Here is a 15,101-nt window from a genome sequence, read left to right as displayed (position 1 = left end):
CCCGTCTCGTCAGGAAATGAAAACTAAGTTTACGCCGCGAGATATTAACGCGCGACAACTTTCAACGGAGGCGAAAAGTGCCGTGAGTAAAGGAGGATTCCTCTACTCCTTTGTTAACGCGGGGAATTGGCCGGATAACGTGAAATGTGACACGTCGAAGTGAAAGCCGCGCCCCGCTCCCCCCCCCCCCCCCCCTCGTGCACGACTAATCAAAATCCGCGCGACGATCAATATTTGCATTCGATTTGTTCCGGGATGCGGAATTTCGACGTTGTATTATTCTCGGAAAATTGCGCGAGCAACCATCTATAATCCACAATGACGATTTAGTCATTTGACGGCATGGGCAAAAACGCTTCCCTCTGCGGGGACATTATTAGACTGGCTAATGGAGTTTGAAGTTCGATTCTAACTACCAATGACTGCCGTTAGTGGTTGGCTCCGATAATGTCGGTGTAATAAAGGTACCACCGAACGATAAAGTATGATCGAATTGTAAATACCGTAAATATTAAATGAATGGTATACCAAAAGAGAAAAAGTGAGAAAATATTCCTGAGATTATATTCCTTACTGATTACTTTACAAGATTTGTAAAATTGGAATTACTTTCTCATTTTTAAGCTGATTTAAATGAGTTATCTGGACTTATTCTTAAAGTAAAATTGAAAATCAGTTAAAAATGTGTTAACTGCTAAATAACTATACTTTTTATAAATCATACTTTTTTCTTTATAAATAATATATTAAAAAAAATAAAATAAGATTACATTTAATTTAATATTAAAAGAATTTTACAAATTTTGTTCTTATAATGTTTAAATTTCTTTTTCTTGAGACTTACATTTTTCTTTTTAAATGTAATTTATTGCTATATTTTTTATATTTTATTTATACATAATTTAACATTATACTTATGTACATTATAAAAACTCATTATGAAAGCTTTTATTTAATGTGAATTATTATGTAAATATTAAAAATTTTTGTAAACTTTACATTTTCATTCCTCAATCAATATTTGTTTCGTTACTGTATTGTGTTGTATTATAAAAAAAGCAATATCGATTTGTGTATACGTTCGTAAACGAGCGAGTTGAAATAACAAACACCATTCAATATGAAATGCATACAAATATTTTATATGTTTAAATTATTGGATAGACTAGAGATACACAATTTTCTTTATTTAAAGGAATTTGATAAGTTCGCAAAGATATTTAATATAAAATTTGGTTTCTTTGTCATAAAAAGAAAAATCAAAGAAATAACGTTTATATATTATATGAATAATATCAAGTAACATATATCAAAATTTTTTTGTTTGCCAAGATCACTATTTTATTAAGCATATATTTTATATCTTATTTTTAATACGCATGTGCATCGTGAATAGGAAAACTTTTTTTATCACAGAATTGATTTTAGATAAAAGCTGTAGATAAACAATTTATTATTATTTTTACGAAAACCGAGTAGCTCGAACTGATAAACCTATATTGAACGAATAAAGTTACATCAATTTGAAATCTAAATTCTATTTTTAATTAAAAAATTAAAAAAATAATGACGCATAATATTTCATTATTTCAATTATTATTACACGCATTTTTGCAATGGGATATAAAAAAGAACTTTACTCAAATAAGTAACTCTTCTCGCGGTAATGTGCAAGTCTTAGTCCGGAGAATGTGTAACTTTTAATATCAATTAACACTGTGAGAGGAACGCTCTCGCCGACGAATACGAATAGTCGAACTGGGTCCAAAACTTTTAGTAGTGGATTTTAAAATGTAGACGTGGTGAGAATGCTGCAAGTCCGTTAAAATAGTTGAAAGAATTTCTACGAAAATGTTATATAGTTTTTACTAAATTAATCCTAGACAACTTGTCATGTACTTATGTTAGTCATAAATGAATAAGTCTTTCATATTAAAATAAAAGTAAAATTTATAAAATAATGAAATCACAGATGATTTAAATGCTTATATAGGGGGAAACTTAAAATATAATAATTATTATTCTTAACACCTATTTTTTGTAAATAAGTAATAATATATTTAAAAAAAATAAATATTTAAAATAAATTCAGAAAAATTTAGATCATAAAAGATCCGGATTGTTAGAATTTAAAATACTATCTGAGAAAATAAATATAAATATTCTATTGAATTTTAATCTATTCTAATTGAGTAATTGAAAGTATTTAAAATAATTCTACCGAAGAAATTGTAGAAGATGAAATATTTTTCACAAATGAACAAATGTATAGTAGAACTGACGAATAATTTTCTAAAAAAGAAGGGGAATCTCTCCTGACTCGTGGGTAAAGAAAGCTGCCAATGAAAAAAAGTCCTTAAGGAACAAAGTTTCGCTGGTTCAGTAACTCTGTAGTACTTCAAGGTGCAGTGATCATGCAGTAAAAACTTAGACAAAAATTACAAACCGAGCAACATTTTAAGCTACCATATGTACGAATATAACGAACCTTAAGCGAACATGGCCAGACTCAAGAAATAATTCAGGATATTATTCGCTAGCACAAGAAATAAACTCAGAAGCAACTCCAACCGTAAAATGCGTTTTAAATATTTCATAACTTATTCTTAATTTATCGAGAAAAAAATTTATATCCTTTTCATAAATTATTTCTGCATAACGACAGAAGATAGATATCAAATTATTACTTGCTGAGTGTCTAACATAAAATCTATCAATTTTGAAAATATAAATTTAAGAATAAGATTAAACTGACTTTAGAGGAAAAAAATCTGTTCTCCGAACTTATTTGTAATATTTATATTGTTTTAATTGATTTAATTTTGTCACAGAAAGATTTGTCTATTTAATAAAGTATTATAACATCAATTCATCACGTACATAAACTTGTGTTTATATGCGTACACATATACACATACAAATTTTACAAACAATAGAAACATTTACTATTCCATCTTGTGTTTATTTCATAACAAATATCCACAACAAGTTGAATTTGAAGCAGAAACTTGAGGTCATTCCATACAGCATGTTACTCTTTTACTATCATAACCACAGCAATCCATTACACCCTTGTGATGGTTAAAAGTACTTCTTTTTCTCTTACCTACCTCTGTATCTTGTGAATCTTGGCGTGCCGATCGCGTCACGCTATTGCCTGGTCTTAAGACATACATGCCATAGAATTTTCCTCGTTTCACATCGCTTGCGCTTCAGAATTTTAAGAATTCATCTTTCGAGAGTCTTGCCACAAAAACGATCATCTTCAAACATTTGATAAAATGAACGACGAAAGAAGTAGTGAAGCGCTAAAAATCGTCACGAGAGAATGTGATCAAAATTAAAAATTCCCTCGAACAATGAAATATTTTTTAATAGTACTTCTATATGAGTTTTAAAATCTTGGTACTTCTATATAAGTTTTAAAATATTTTTAAAAAAAGTTTCTCAACGTATGCGAAATTACAAATATAAATGATATTTATAAAACAAAATTAAATAAAACTAGTTGGCTACTTGTTATATCAAGAATTTATAGATGCCACTAACTCTCTATATTTTTATCCTTTTATTATGACTTACAGTGGCTAACGAAAGTATTCGAACGCTTACATTTATGATTTTTAGTACATCAAATATTTATGTTAAACAAAAATTTTTGAAACAATTTGGCGTTTATAGCAAGAGAGAAGTTCAGAGATTGTGTTAGTAAAATTAAAAAATAATTCAACCATATATATAGGATTTACAAGATATTTATTACACGTACGTATCATGAACGGATAACAAAAATATTCGAACGCAAATATTTTTACATTTTTATGTACTAGTATTTTGTTGTATCTCTTTTGGCATTAATAATCTGTCTAAGTCGACGCTCCATACTGCGTACTAACGTTCTTGTTACAGTTGTGTCTATAAAATTCCATATTTCTATTATTTTTTCCTTTAATATCCGTTTCCTTAATATCCGATATAATTTGATGTTTATTTAATTTTTTATCAATTTCTGCTCACAAATGCTCAATCGGATTGAAGACTTATGATGAAGTATTTAATATGTGTGGCACATTGTATAACAGCCACTATTTTATGATCCAAGCTATTGCTTGGAATCAATCGTTCTTCTGTTGGAAGTGAAAATCTTTCCTTCTACTCGTTAGCCACTGTATATTAGATATGATAAATACTATGTATAAATTAAACAAGATACGATAAATTTTTGTTCATTGTAAGGAGATTAAATTGTAATCTTTTATTATTGAAGAAACAAATTGTATATTAGTTACGTATTGCAATATTATTAAATACTCTGTAACCAAATAGATAATAATAGTACTAACCTCAATAACTTTTATTGTAAATTAATTATTAAAAATTATCAAAATATAAATATCTCATTTATTTTCTCCATTTATCTTTCTTTTTCTTTTTTTATTATATTTATTTAAAGAAAATTCAAAGAAAATCTGAATTTTTCTATAAATATAACTTAAATGTAAGAAAAAAATTTTTCTTTTTGTATTAGCATCGGATATGATGCATTTTTGTATAAAGCTGAGATATATATAGTTCTCTAGTAAGAAATACACGGTGATAAATCCAAGGCATAATCCGGACAACTAGATTCCCCGCAGCGTTTTGGTCTGATTGCGCCATAGCTAACTCTCTCATCCGAGTAGAGCAAAATATTACCCTGTTTTTCAAGAAGGAAAGATATCTTTAAATAATTTTATGACGTACAAATTGCTTCAAGTTGCCGCGACGAGTTGAAAAATAAATGAAAATCTCAACAAAATGCGCGCGCAGTGTGATTATTATGAAAAGGCATGTTTCTAATGAGTATGTAACGAGAATGCATAGCGAGTTATGCGAGGCGTACATGTTCCCGAGAGTGCACTCCGCGGAAGTCATTAAACAATGAACAACCTTAACTTTTAATACGAACTTTAAAACGAACAGTTGCGATTCTACAGAAGTAGGACAGCATATCAGAGGATAATTGAAAAAAAAGCGTGATGGAACACATAAGTTTAGTAAGTTACTATGATGGCGTAATATATAATTTGCGACGGTTTTGTAACAATTATAATTACTTAAAAAGAAAGATTCTTTTGTAAAATAAAAGGGATGAAGATTGAAATATTAAATAATATATTAAATAATAATGATTAACACAATATAACTTTTAAGATATATATATATATATATATATATATATATATATATATATGTATATATCTTAAATAAAGAAATAACCGTATCATTTCTTGTGAGCAAGTAGACCGGATTATATTAAATAAAAAAGTCTTATCATTTTGCAATTTTCGCAATAATTAAACAGTTATTAATTTATACATATCCGCGAATTCATATGAGCTTTCATACAATCCAGCGTTACGCATGTTTACGATTGTAAATTAAAAATTTTTTAATTATTGCGAAAAATCACGAAATAATATAAGACTTTTACATTCAAAATAATCAACTCTATTTGCCCACAAAAGGTAATATTACCGGACACTCTATATATAAATATATTTTATATTTATTCTTTTCATTCTTTTAATTTAAAATATAGTGAATTTATTGATATATGTAACTCTAAAGTAATCAGATTTTCATTAAATCTATGTATTCAATGTATTAAAAAATTAAGATCTTAATTTTTGTTAGCAGTTTAAGTTCGGGTTATGAAATTATGGCGGTGTATTCAAGCGCGCTAAATAAGTTGGTAAAGTAAATCCTTGGAAATTCACAAGAAATAATATTAACTAATGTTAAAGTTCCACTTTCCAATATAAATTTCATGTAATAAATTATTACATTAAGAAACTCATGTTAGATCATGGAAAGAGTAAGACGACCGAAGTCTCGCGCTATTTTGCACAGGTTGCTTATAGAGATAATTGCGCGAGTTCTGCTAACAGTTCTTGATAAACTAATTATAGTTCGTGCTCTTGGAGAGAGGGGAAGGAAGACAAACCTCGTTTTCCTTCTCAGCAATGATAACTTCGGTCGAAAGTTGAATTCCGAAATGTCGCTGACCCCAATTTGGAATTCATACGCAATTGCAATCCATCTTTATCATTAGCAAAATTAATAGTAATCACGAAATATGTAAAGCGGAAACATTTTATCAATATGTGATCGTAATTTTCCGTAAACTTACTAAAAGTTAATAACCAGCAAATATAATTTTTATTTAGAATGTCAATCAATTATTAATATGGTATTACATTTATTGTAATTATTACAATTAAAATTTTCAAATAGCATATTGATATAATGAATAAAGTATAATAACGAACATATAAATTTTTTGTATACACAAATTTAGTATACATGAATTTAGAACTTGTATAATTTATCTTGTCGACAGTTTAATTTAAAATATATCTTTGATATTTTACACGCTGTATTCTTTGTAAAGCTTGATTATTAACTTATACAATGATCAATCGTGTTGTTGAATAAACGTATGTCCCACAGGTAAATTTTCAGCGATCATGATATTAGAATACCTCACATGAAGAGAAAAAAATAGTGATAACGAATAAAACGCAATTAATAAACGTCGGCGAACTATCTCGCGGCGATGAGCGCCTCTAAATTAGCTATCGATTTTGCATGTGTAGTCGATCGCCGTCGCATATCGCCATCGTTAATGGAACAATAATAGGCGCATCGTGCGCATATTACAAGGACGCATACGATAAAATTATAGCGCGGTAATTAATGTGCGTGGCTTCGAAGGATATTCGATCGAAAATTATATTCTCACGAGTTTTACGCTATTCTACCACAATGTACCAACTACAATCTATCGAACATAGATTTAGGCATAAATCATAAGGCTACAAATTATCGTTGATAATATGAATGAATATCCCCTGTTTTCGCGAAAATGCATGCGTAAAGGCAAACCATTCCAATATTGTGCAGTGCTAAATTGTTCTCCTCCTCCAAATATTTCTCAACGAGAAATTATATTACATCAATATTTATTAATATTTATTAATTTAGTAAAGGTATTATGATATAATATATGTGTATGTTTTAGGACATCTAATATTTTTATTAAGCTGATTAATTTTCTGCATTTACTTTATGAGCAGATATCATCAGAAATTGCATATTTTGATAATTATGTGTACATCATTAGTATAATAATAATAGTTCAATAATAATTTAAGCAAGAATTTAAGCATTTCAGCATTCGCTTGTACAAGGATTCTTTTTTTTTGCATGTATTTAAAATTATTTCAGATAAATTCTATTGGAATGTTCTTATTATAATTTTTATTAATAAAAAATAAATAATGCTTAAAAAATGTATAAATCGGTGAAAAAAATTACATCAAAAATTTAAAAAATGCTAAAGAATAAGTGTTGAGTGCGAAGTGCGTGTTCAATAGTATTTTAGTTGATATAAATTACAAACAATTAAAATACTTTCAGATCTTTTTATTTCAATATATATTTAAAAACAAAATAATAAAATACACATATTATACTTACCGAAACTATAAATGAAATATTTAGATATTTTTCTTTCTTAGAAATAAGATGTACACATTAATGCGTACCTCAACAAAATATCAAAAATTTCTAACAAAGTTAAACATCGACAAAATTTAATTATAAGCTTGCACAATCCTTGTGTACATCAATTAATCTGTTTTCTTTACTTACTTACATGTAGAACAATTCTTAACATAAGATGAATACACACATATTTAAATATCAGCGAAATAATATAAAATTGTGAAATCAAAAACAAATTTCTTTTTCACAATTAATCGTATAAAAATATAAAGATTGCTTCGAATTATTATGTAAAATAAATATATCTAAATGCTATTGAATTTTTCAGAATAAGAATTTAGTAAAAACAAAGATATTAAAACTATAAAGCTATAAATAATTTTTAATGAATTAAAATTACTTTTCATTGATCGAATTTTTGCTTAAATGCAGCATTTATTGCTATTTTATCAGAATAATTTTTACGAATCCAAGCAATGTGTCTCCTGTCGGATGCAACGGACAGACGTACGCCTTTGGTATCACAAGTGTCAACGTTTCATATTTTATGTCAGAGCACTATCGCGAGGGCACAGGTAAAAATCGTCAAGCGCGTTTAGCAATCAACGTCATTCACGCAAGGGATGCACTAGAAAAATAATAGTCCACGATTTGACTGATTTATATATCACAATCAACAAACGCTGTCGACAACATCGTAATGCAGAAAAAACTTATTTGTAATAAACTTTAAATGAACTATCTTTAGTTTATTACCTTTTTAAATTATTATCTTAAATAATTAAAACTTATTAAAGCATTACGTATAATGCTAAACTATCTTGAAATACTTATATCGGTATATATTTTGGACTTATTTCTATAGAATATTGTGGACCGTGTAATTGTTATTACTTTGTAATATGAAACTCTTCATAAGTTATATAAACAATCATACAAACTATCGATTCAATATGTGTTTTTATTATATAAAAATCGATTTCTCAAAATTATTATAAAGGATCTTACTAAATTAATCCGCGATATATAAATTTTTTTATTCTTATAAAACAAATTATTACAATTTAGAGAGAAATTAAGAAAGTATACTCAGTGCCCTACATTTGTAAGTATAATATTTCTAAATTGCAGAAATATTTAACTATCGGCCATTAATTAAAAGGTAAATTGAAGCAGACGCGGAATAATTGATTTCCTTTCCTTCTGAATCATAGTTAGTTTTTATCCGACGATATAAGCGAATGTTATACTTTTCTCGCTACAATTACATAATTACTTCATCATCGAGCAGGAGGCGTTAAGCGAATGACATCGACAGATAGCATTCGCGAGAACTCTCGAGCGTATCAATAATTTACGCAAGTCGTTAATAAATAATTTACGTTCAGTGCCGCCAATTTTACTTGATTAAAGAGTCTATTCTATTACATCACCGGTATATTAAAGCATCAGTTACCAGTTGCAAAGTAGATATTTTCATTTAAATGAAATAGCAAACCTAACATAAAATCTAACATTTTCTATTACTTCTTTTGTGATAGTTATGTTTGTAATTTCATTAATAATATAAAATGTAACGATTAAGGCATAACAAAGAAATAAATAAGGAATAAATAGTATATTCATTTTTTTGTTTCCATATTACCTGTACTTCTATTTTTAATTCTATCTGTAAGCAAATTTTAGAAATTCTTATTTAAATCTCGGTAAAATTGTCTAATAAACTTGAAGTGAAACTCTCTTAAGAAAAATTTTAAGAAAGATTATGTTATTTGTTATATCTCTAATTTCTAATTTTATATTATGTATCTTTGTAATTAAAATTAAACAATAAAAATTTGTTATTCAATTATATGTTTAATATTCGAAGAAAATTACATATGAATACGAATACTATATGAGATACGCATTCTATAAAGTAAGAAACATTTTGCAAACGTTCAACAATTCTGATAGTAATTGTATTTTGCAGTGAATGAAATAAAATTAATTTTATTTCATAGATAACAATGGCATTTCTCATAGATCGAACAATTCGAATCAACTGATTGATGCGATTCTCGTGCCAATTTTTACGCAATTTATAACAGCAGGTGAGCGTATTTCGCGAATTAAAGCATCCCTTGAACAATTTACGTTACGTAACTTTCTGACGAGTTTAATCTAATTTCCACGGTTCACACTTCAACGCATCTTTTATTACTTCGAGCGTATAATCTTGGATGGCTTTTATCGTACGTTAATTTAGAAATTTACGAAAATTCCTTTATCCCTCCGCGGGTATGTATACGTATGCACGTATACGTATTCGGACGTACACGTGCTGGCAAAGCCATAACTTTTCGCAATAAGCGACGTTACGTCGTTTGCCATAACAACGAAACTACGCGATCAGTGCACTGAATTAACTGTAACGATATGACGAAACTGGGAATAAGCGGCAGCTCGATAAAGATAAAACCGGAAGTTCTTAACGAACGTCGTAATAATGATACAGAATTTATGAGTTTGCTTTTGCATAGCTATGAATTTTCTACCTAATTCAGTCTAAACTAATTAAAAGTTTTTCATATATTTGATACTCATTTAGAAAGACTTTAATAAATAGAAAAAAATCAATTTTAATTATTCTTTAAAGTGACTACAATGATACTTGAGTAACCTATCTTTAAAAATATGTTATATATTATAAAATAAATATCATGTTTTAACTAGAAAATTAGAGAATATTGTATTCTCTTATATATGTTTCTCTTTTACAAATATAATTATAAACTGAATTTATAAACTGAAACACATATTACTAATACGAAAAATTATTATTAAATTTCATTATTTGTCTATGAAATGTCTTAAAAGGTTCACTATAATAGTATAAATTATATATTATTGCAAGAAACATTCTTTTCTTGGATCTGAAGTACACTTTGGAAATGATACGCTATTTTATATATAGAAAGTTTTGAGGTATTTCCACTTTGTATAAAAGTTAATTAGCTTTAATTTTTAATAATTACATTGTTTAATATCTTTAATATCGTAATATAATTACATTGAGAATGTCAGAATAATTTTTAAATCAAATGTAAGCTACGTATAGAAATTATACAGTTAAAAGTTTCTAAATGAAATATAACGACTGAGATTATAATCTCAAAAGTTTATTACCTAAAAGATTTGTTACATGTCTTCGAAGTCTGCAATCCTTTTTCGAGGTTTGCAACAATAATTTCGTTGGATTTCGCGCAATTAAGAAACTGATTTCGATGTCGCCCCGCACGTTCGTTATTACAGGATTTGTACTTGGTAAAAAGTTATACTTGAATTACGTGAAATGATTCCTAAAGACACGCGAACCCACGGCTGTCTCTGACAACGTTGTTATCGGTAACAATTCCAATTTACCAGTGCCATTTGGCCTGCTCGATATCGATCGAACGACCCCTCGTTCCTCGTTCCTCCCTCGTTCTTCTTAGAGAAGTCGTTTTAAATTGAAAAACCGGAGTGCGCGGGCCCAAAAGACAAAGAGGCGAGTGAGTGCCGCGGTACCGCCGATTTGTGGATCCGTCTTTCCATTAGCGAAATAGCATTTTCTCCTTCAGTCGGTCGGTCGGTCGGTCGGTCGGTCGGTCGGTCAGTCAGTCAGTGGGTCAATCACCATCTTTAGAACATTCTTCTCGCACTCGTCTATTTATTTTGCAATTGAACGGTGTTCAAATATCAAATGCAGAAACGCAAAACCGGACAATTTGTTTTCAATCGATACAAAGTTATACCGTCTTTCTCAGTATTTTACTTTATAATAATTTTCTATTTAAAATATATAAAGATTCTTATAAAAATCTATAAAAGAAATTTGTTATTGCCAATTCTTAGGTGAAATTGTGCAACATAATGAATAAATTGAATGAATCAGATCTTATAAAAGAAATTATATAACCTAACTAAAACATAGAAATCAATACCCTAAAACAGATAATTTGCAATTATTTCTAATCTGTTAATCTGTATATTAAAATAATTTTTAAAAATTAAAATTCAAAAAAATTAATAAACCATTAAATTTTTTATTTTGTAGTATATAATGATAATTGTTGCGTACATACACTATATTACGTAAATTACTGTTCTTATCGCGTATGTAACGTATATATGTGGGCAGTCACCCCACATATTATTTTCGATACGATTTCGGTTTAAGGACTTCGATTTGACTCAGCCTCTCATTGAGATTCACATGGAATTCCGCGATACAAAGGAGCTCGAAAAACATAATAAGTAGTGAAATTCTTTTTCGATTCTTGAAAAATCGATTATTCTGAACAATAAATAATCGATTTTTAATCGATTTTTTAAAATCTTGATTCTTACTGAATCAATTCCCTTCTTTAAAGAATCGATTCTTTGATTCTCATTTTATATTATTAAATAAGATTTTTTTAATTGTTTTGAAATTTTTCTAATTTTTCCAATTTCTTTGCGTTATTACATAACCAAATTTTCCTCGTTTTTCCACAAAGTAGTAGCTTTAAGGGTGCGTTTTCATCTGACATTATGACGCTGGATTTTAGGATCAAATTAGATCACATGATCAAAATTAAACAGAATAGTGAAATCCGAATGGTCATTTTTGATTACGTGATCTAAGTTTGACGCTAAAATTTAGAGCGTCAGGTCAGTCTAAGAGAATCGATTATTAAGAATCGATTTTTTTTGTAATCGATTAATCTAAAAATCAATTCGGTGAAAAAGAAAAAAATCGAATGTCAGAATCGATTCTTTCAAATTTTCGCATCACTAATAGTAAATCGTCCTCGCATTGCTCCTTGTATTTATACGCAACTTGGGAGCTGTGATTGGTATCGCACCAATCAGGAATGGTTTCAAATCACGTGCCATCCTCGTCGCACCGTTTCCGAATCGACGAGCGCGGTACGCTAACATGTTTTCGCTCTTTTATCTCGCGACCGAAGTCTTGTTTGGCGGTAATATTGATATTGCCGCATTGGTTCGTCGCAACAATGATAATAAAATAGGTAAAAGGATAGGTTTTAGATAATTTGATTTTTTTATGCTATTAATATTGTTATTATTGTGAAAGAACATGTTTGAGATAGTTTTTCTCACTAGTAACTCAGGCACACGATAACTTTCTGTATTGCTATATTTAATATTTTCGTTATTAAATATAGAATTTTTATATTTTATATTTTTAATTTTTCAAAAATGATGTCTTATACTATGTACCGTTGATACAACAGCGAGCAGTCTTGTGAATAGTTGTAATTCACACGTGTTTCCCGTGTTTCAACTCAATTTTTTATATGTACTCGTCATGTGATGTAATTTTAATTGGCATCATCGACTTCCTTGTCTCAAAAACTATTAGAAATGATGTCTATTTTATTTTTCTCGAACACAGCAAAAATTGACCTTTTCGTAACACTCTTCTTTGTAGATTTTTACTTAATTTGGATTTCGTAGTTCTCTCGTAGTTCTCTATTAAAATCTGATTATAATAATAATAATTGCAATTGTGGCTATAACAATATGAGTTGTCAATATATAACGCTATTATAAAGCTGAACAGATGTACTGTTCAAAGGATTAATTAAATGCTATTACAACGACCGAGGACAAAAGTAGTATGAATTTTACATTATTAATTATGCAGACATAATATTACATAAATTTATAAAAGGTATACTATTTAATTATGGAAAATACGCGACTAAATTTTTTTTATTTTAGATAACCAAATAACTATGTATTTTGTTTTTACAGAATAATTGTCTCAAAATTTTTTATTATGTTTGTATAATGAAAGTCTTTGATTACATAAGTTGCAAGTAAATATTTTTTTTTTAACTATAACAACAACAGCTGTTTTCTTGAGCATTTCTATAATATTTATAAAATTAATTAATTTTATAATCTAATTTTACATTTCACGAAGTTTTTTTGTAAGGCAAAGTTTAAAATAAGCAATAAATAATGATTTTCTCATAATGTGTTCATATGATTTAATTTAACAAAAGCTTTTTGTTTTAAGTTATTTCTAACTCAAAAAATATGTGTCGAATTTAATATTAAATTCTATTACTTAATCATTAACTACAAAGCTCACTATATTTACAAAAAAGAAATCAATTGTAGATTAATTAAAATTTTTCATTTATATATGTATACATAAATGTATACAGACATGAGTACGAATACTAAGTACGGATATAAATTTTTCGCTACATTTTACACTATACTTTGTACTATATTTTTCAGCTTAATTAAAAATCGTGTTGAAAGTAAATAGTATTAGCAACAGACTAACTAAATCTCCTTAGCTCCTTGAAAACTTTTGCTTATTGACATAAATGCAAGAATATTTTTTTAAATTGTACTTACCTAACTGCTCTTAATCTGGTAAAGATGCTCGAAAGCCCTCATTTTGCCGCGAGAAATCCGAGAACGAAGTTAGAGTTGTTTGTTCGTGTATTCACATTACACATCTATGGACGCACTAAAAGTTCCTAAATAATTAAAAATCATCGAGTGGAAAAAGTCGTTTTTCTCGCACCACTTAATCCTGAAACACACCCGCACGATTTCTGATTTAGTTTCTCGCTGTTGCTACTCCACTTCGCGATTACATGATCGATGTGTAGGCCTTTGACGAATTGATACCGTCCTGATTAAAACCAGTTAAAATCAAAGCAAAGAGAGGATTACGAACGCTTGTAAAATTATAACGCCGAGATTAACGAGTACTCGCATTCCGATTGGCCCCGGTTCCCTTTCTCGATTCGTACGAGATCACGTTTTCACGTTTTCATCTGCGCACAATAGCAAGATTTAATTGTAACTATCGTGCGATTCTCATTTCACACCTTTCGCAAGTTAATTTCACGAGGTCTCAATATCGCAGTATACCGCGCACTCAGCCTTTTAATCACTGATTTCTCCAATAGAATCGCGCCCACCACTTTCGTCTACTTTCGTCCGATTTTCGTGCACCTCTGTACGTCGATCACATCGATTTTCACATCCCTCGAGGGACTCCCATTTAAAATGATTCCCCGATTCTATTTCTACGATAGAGAAACACCCACTCCGAGACCGTGCGCGCCGAGGATCGGGCGGTGACTGAAAGCGTCGCGCGGTCTCGCGCCCTGCATGTCTGTCCTACTCCACCTGGCTCTCACTCCCTCCCTCGTGCTTTCCTCCCTCGCTTCGGCGAGACTCCGCTCTCTTCACGGCGCGCATTCTCTACTTGTCTCGCTCGCTCTTACGGGATAAGGAAGAATGTTCCTCGCACACAGCTTCCCTCTATCCGCTATTTCATTCCCGCGCAGGTTCAATCTTCCTCGCTTTTCCTTTCTCCCTCTTTCGTTCTCCCTCACTTCTTCATCATTTTATCGTCCTCGTCTTGTACGCACGTCGTTCGCTCCGTTTCATCTACGCGAAATAACTCCGTCCTCGTCCCCGTCTTCGTCTCCCTTACTCACCCGGCATCCACACGCACGTATCCACTCTCTTGCTCTCATACTCTTGCTTCA

At 29.7% G+C, this 15,101-nt stretch overlaps 1 protein-coding gene across 8 annotated transcripts in view; it reads right to left on the bottom strand.

Annotated features, from left to right (window-relative positions):
• The window catches only part of LOC105432259 (uncharacterized), a 239,088-nt gene extending 224,370 nt beyond the window's left edge, over positions 1–14,718 (bottom strand). For all 8 annotated transcript variants that reach the window (XM_089077913.1, XM_089077912.1, XM_089077917.1 and 5 more), the window contains exon 1: positions 13,951–14,718. The gene's annotated coding sequence lies outside the window, so the exon portion shown is untranslated. The remainder of the gene's footprint in view (positions 1–13,950) is intronic.
• Between the last annotated feature and the right edge of the window lie 383 nt (positions 14,719–15,101).

This window comes from Pogonomyrmex barbatus, unplaced genomic scaffold, assembly GCF_055798465.1.
Source record: "Pogonomyrmex barbatus isolate J1 unplaced genomic scaffold, ASM5579846v1 scaffold20, whole genome shotgun sequence".
Classification (NCBI taxonomy): domain Eukaryota; kingdom Metazoa; phylum Arthropoda; class Insecta; order Hymenoptera; family Formicidae; genus Pogonomyrmex; species Pogonomyrmex barbatus.
The sequence above is the reverse complement of the archived record's forward strand: the minus strand, read 5'-3'. Positions and strand labels throughout refer to the sequence as shown.